Source organism: Myxocyprinus asiaticus, chromosome 27 (assembly GCF_019703515.2).
Source record: "Myxocyprinus asiaticus isolate MX2 ecotype Aquarium Trade chromosome 27, UBuf_Myxa_2, whole genome shotgun sequence".
Lineage (NCBI taxonomy): Eukaryota > Metazoa > Chordata > Actinopteri > Cypriniformes > Catostomidae > Myxocyprinus > Myxocyprinus asiaticus.
Window position 1 is genome coordinate 39,279,207 of NC_059370.1, and position 6,000 is coordinate 39,285,206.

Below are 6,000 nucleotides of genomic sequence, written 5' to 3' on the forward strand. Positions count from 1 at the left end.
ACTAAGCATACCAACTAAAACTCTAAAATACAAGGTGATAAAAAAGTGAGCTTTTCGCCTTTTAAATGTACAGTTCAACAAAAGGCCTATACATTCTGATCAGGTATTTATTGCACATTTCAAAAGAAAGTACAAGCAGTATATGTCATTCCAAACATAGTCCTAGTGTTGTTTATGCATTTATGTTTAATGTTGGAAACCTTTACTGAAGTGTTTCATTACTCAAGTTATGACAGGAAAAAAGGTAACACTTGATATTTCACAGTAATTTATATGACAGTCCTTTACAAATGGTCTCAAAAATGATTTAGCAAAAAAGTTTTGTAATAGTAAGAGATGGTGAAATTGTTAGAAATCGTATGAGTTGTCTCGTACAAAAACGGACGACTGTAACTCCTTCAGAACATTTTTTACGAACCAACAAACTATGTTATTATGATTTTTCCTAAGTCTAACCCCTAACGTAAACCTAAAGCTAACCATAAGGTCTAGCCCCTTCCCCAAACCCTAGAACTAACCATAATTTTAATAGGAATTTAACTTAAAACACCTTGGTTTGGATCGAGATGAGGAGTTACAGGCTATTGACATACAACAATAGTTACTTGTTTTGCTTAAATAAATATGGAAAGAGAACCAGATCTGTTCACTGACAGTTCCTTTCTTCAAATAAAGTATTGGATAGGAGGCAAGCTAAATTTGATGCCTGTATTGTATCGATTTGAAAGTCCGAGCTTTTTGCATGAGCTAAGTCGTACGATATCTTACGATTTCACCATCTCGAGATGTCATGAAACTGTCTCTTAGGTCACAAAGCAACTTCAAAAACAGAAGTCACACTGAACTCTAGCTGTCAGCAGTTATGATTTTGATGGCTGTAAACCCTTCAGTAGCCTCCATGCCAAGATTTAAGCACTTCACAGGAGCTACTCCATGATTGTGTTGGTGTTTACTTGAGCTAGCTAGAGGGAAGAAAAGAAAAAGGAGTGGAAAATGATTACACACCGTGTACGTACAATTCAACCTTAATTAATTTAAGGCTGTTGATAAGTTGAACCAAATTACTCCATGTCTCTGTTTCATGCTGTCACACATCTTCCTTCACATGTTCTAGTCATTTGGTGCTATATTTATGCATAGGAATCTAATCCCCATGTCCTCTCTCTCTCTCTCTCTCTCTCTCTCTCTCTCTTAGAGTTTCATATTTCCCTAAATGTGTGGCTGGTAAAAGTGTTCTTGGTGAGGTCCCAACAGACACCACCACGGTGCTATCAAACACCCACAGAGAGAGTTAAGAGTAGGGAAAAGACAAAAACAGAGAAATAAGAGAGCATGAGGATCTCTATGATTGTGTCTGTGGGTTAAAAGTTCTGGAGTGCATTTCGGAAGATTTCACATCCTCTGCTAATTGTGTTTCATTTATCAAGATCAACTGAGAAAATCCTCCCGAGACTCATGGAATCACGCAATACCAAGGAAATAAACAAAAGTTCTATCTTTGTTAAATGCACCATCGAAATGAATCATTGTTCATTTTGATTTCCTGGGAGGACGTTTTAAATTTGTGAATCAGAACTACTGAGGGTATCTTCCTGTCAACCATCAACAGAACTTCTCCATGGATTCCACTGACCCATATTCGTCCAATAATGTGGATTCAGACAGCTCTACTTTGCCCAATCCACCGTCATCGACATCCCGTAAGACCACCCACTACCGTGACCATGGTGGCCTTGGTTACGGTGCGGGAGTTGTGTGGACACATCTCCGTCCCTTCATTCCCTTTTTTCTGGTCTCCAGCCTAGTGGTGGCACTGGTCTACGTGCTCCAATTCATTGTATATGGAGGGCCCTTTACTGACCCTCTGTTCTTCAGCAAATTTGAGAAACGCTGGCCACCACCTGGCCAGCAGCCAACTGCCACAGAGCACATGGATCGGCTGATACTATTTAAGGCTATGGACAGAAATGAATCTCTACTGGATTAGAATCTACACAACATTGATTTAGGAATCTGGGATAGACATATGTAAAGGATTAAGAAGCCTCATGGATTGCAAGATTGGAGTCCATATTCTCAGGACTGAAAATCAAACTAAACAAATCTAAAGACACCTAGAATAGTCATAGGTAACATGTTTTAAAAATACTGGAACACTATTTCCTTTAAAAAGGTTGCAAATGTCACATGAAATGTTTACATGTTCATGTAGTCCTGGAGCGCATTAAGGATTTAGCGTGCTGATGGAGGGGCTCGAGCACAGGGCTGGGCGTGAGCTCTGAGATCCCCCCTGGACTATCTGACTAAAGCAAGAAATGCAAAGACAGTTTTGAATTATAAATGGTAAAGGTGTTATAAAATATAAAGCTTGGGAGGTGGAGGGATGCCAGAAGAATTGTCACCGGTGTGAGGGAAGCAGCTGCTTATATTCAGTTTTGAACAATCTTCTCCCAAACTTACGTTTGGAACTTCATTTAAATGGTCAGTTCCTGTTCCTGCCTGAAATGGGAGGTCAATACAGCACAAATGTGAGCAATTAGTAGGGTCAAAAGAATTAGTGACACAAGGACTCTTGGTAGTCAAAAAGTACATTTTATAAATTTACTTAAACTGGCACTACCGTACCACTGTTAATTGGTATGTGTAATTATAGCCACCTGGTACATGCTGTGCAGTGTGTGTAAACCTCACTCCCCTGGCATCAAGAGGCGCACTAGCGACTTACACAAGAGGATGTAGCTTTTAGCCTCCTCGTTAATGTGGCTGCCACCCATACAAGAGACCCCAGTTCAAATCCCGCTCGGAGCAGGTCGAGCAGGACCGGTAACATAAGGCAATACTTGTTGTTTGCTTTGCTTTATTCTTGTTAGTGGTTTTTAATATTGGTATGTCAGTATAACTGAATTTAGTACTTTCTGTACTGTAGGTGTCAATGGCTACATTTACGTGCACCCTCATAATGCAATTACAGTGCGATTAAGACAATACTGCGATTAAACTGTTGCTCATGTAAACAGAATATTGAAATTGTGATATTGCGATTTTGTGAATAATCAGAGTAATGATAATCGCAGTACGATATGTAGAGTACTCCTATTTTAATCGCTTTATACTGGCATGTAAATTCTTTAATCACATTTCATCAGTGGCAGGCCGTGCATTTAAAGTCTAGGCCTTCAGTGTGATTCATGCCATTAAGAAAACACAGTTTCACAATGAATAAGACACCCTATGCCTTTGGGCATCGTACATTATGTCGCAGCTAACTACCAACTGACATTTTAAAAACACGTCCACGCATGAAAGCCAGAACTTGAAATGACACTTAATGCTCAAGCAAGCCTAATTTTAACTGCAGCATGACTGTTTTGTGAAATGAACAGACATTCAAAATCATAATTTTTCATGTGAATCTACCAAGGAGGTCTATAATACCTGGAAAAATCTATCTAAAAATATTTGCGATTTAAATGTTGTTTGCAATAAATTTAGTTTCGTCAGGGTACACGGTTATGCTGCGTTCCATTCAAGATGGATCTGGGATATTCCTACTTGATATCTCCGACCATAAATGCATTCTATTCCCCGATATTTGGAACTGCAACGCTCCCGTTAGTTTAGCAGAGGTTTGACTCTCATTAGAGATGTCTCCTAGCAACCCAACTGATAAACAATGCTGCAGCGCTAGCATTTGTGCTTCAGGTGTACGATTATCAAAAGAGATTATAATGTGTTATACACCTGTTTCTGCAGATGTTTGTTAAACAATCTTGAATATCATGTAATGTGGAAACGAACTCATTTATCGATATTACTTAATAAAGTGAATGTTTATCACTTACTTTGTATATTTCCCTGAGTGTTGACATGTTTGTGTGACATCATGCCCCTGCATCTTGGCGAAATCGGAGTTGAGAATTTCTGCACGAGCCTACAAGTTGTAATTCTGATTTAAAGATGCATTCCATTGCACTTTTCCTAGTAGGAAGTTGTCAAATCTGACTTTCCGAGTTGAATGGAACGCAGCACTACTTTTCAAAACTTGATCCGACACTGAATGCTCAAGCAGCCTAATTTACACTTAGAAAACTCCTGATGTTGCTATAACAATGCAAAAAGCACTTACCAATCCCTGTTGAATAAAGAAATCACATGGTCATGCAAAACATCTCGTGTTTTTAAATCCATAAGGATCTCTTTCTCAATGGCGATAGCGGCAATAATGACAGTCGACTCACTTACATCACTTAAAATGATTACATCACTCAAGGCCAGCTAGAAGTCCTCGGCTGGGACATATCCTAAAGATCACACCCACCAAGAACAAATCAATCAATCTTTGGGCTTCGGGCATGCAGTTTGTGAAACAGTTGTCACACTTTGCTTGTAAGCATCAAGGAATAAATTCTTACTGGATAAACTTTTTGTTTTTCTCTATTTGTTTGTAGATTAATTAAGAATGGAAAGTGATTAAAAATACATAGGCAAAAAGGTGACTGAGAATGAAAGGATGAAAAATATTTCTTTATTTGGCATGTTAGGCCAGCAGAGAAGGCTTTGCTGGCCCTGAGAATTTGCCACTGCATTTCATCCACTCTGACCAAAGTGTGCCTGAGTCAGTGCTGCAGACAAATGATGTTACACTCAAGCACAGGTTTAAAAACATTACGAAACAAAAGCTGCACTTACTTACTTTCTTGCACCGTTTTCCAGCAGTGGTGCTCCCCAACTGCAGAATCGATTGCCCCATGACAAAAGAAAACTTAAATGTCCATTTGCAGTCTAAGTTGAATGTTGGTGAGATAAAAAGACTGTATTTCTTGCTCAGAATCCCACTTGTATGTTTTTTATGAGCTGAACTTAAGCTTTGGTAATTGTTTAAACTACTTATACAACTTAATGAACAAATGGGAGCTTTACCTTAAGTCTGTTGGAAGAGTACCACTAGCTGAGCTACAACAAATGGAAGTCTGTGTTGTACAGGCAATTTTCAAAAAACACAGACTTTTGAGTAAGTATATTTTAAGCGTGTTTCTATAGTAGGATAAAGATTAATTTAATTTAGTTGAACTTAAGGGGAAAAATAATGAACAACTTCTCAATTTCTGAGCTATAAAGTTTGGTTGTAGTAACAATTGCAGCTTTTGTCTGTAAAATTCTACAGTCTAACAATGTATCAACCAATGAATGCACAGTGGACAACACACACAAACACACACAAAAATACAATACAAAAGAATCTGAATTTTTGAATCATGAATATCATAAAGTTTTCCTGGGGCTGTACAATCTGACAATCTGAACTAACCCTTCCTGTCATGAAACAGTCAAATAATTAGATATTTTAAGAGACTCATGATCTTGTCCTTTACACAGATACATGACAACAAAACAACTTTCTGCGTATTGGTTAAACCACATTGACGCAGACAAAAGTTTTTTAAGCATTTTCACAAAATAATTTGTGGTTGTGAGAATTCGCTCCAAACTATTCAGTCCATGAGTGAGCTTTCCAAAATATTTTAAATGAATTGCATATCGATTCAGACCCTTTTAATTAACTATTTCACCAGATGAACTGACTTAAAAGAGTGATTAATTTCTTAATCTGGCATTACTAGTTCTGATTCTAATCAGCCGACAGACATACAGTACAGGACACACAACATGATTACTGAAATATTGTCGTGGAAAATGTTTCTTAGGTACATGAATGGTAATCTCCCACATTAGAAAAGGATTTACCAGTATAATTTTACTAGGACCACAGAAATTGACTAGGGAGTCTAGCAACGCCCCTGGGAGGAGGTTGTAGAAGATGAAGGTGGCATGGGAAGAAGAGCCAAGAAATCTGAATATAGTGTCCTGATTCACTCCTAAAAAGATTGGCCAGGATACTCTTCAAAAAGACACCTTTTGCATTCTGCTGAAATTAAAGCTGAAATGTGTAACTTTTACCGTGTTAAGATACTTTCTCCAATCCCAGCTTAATTTGCAGAG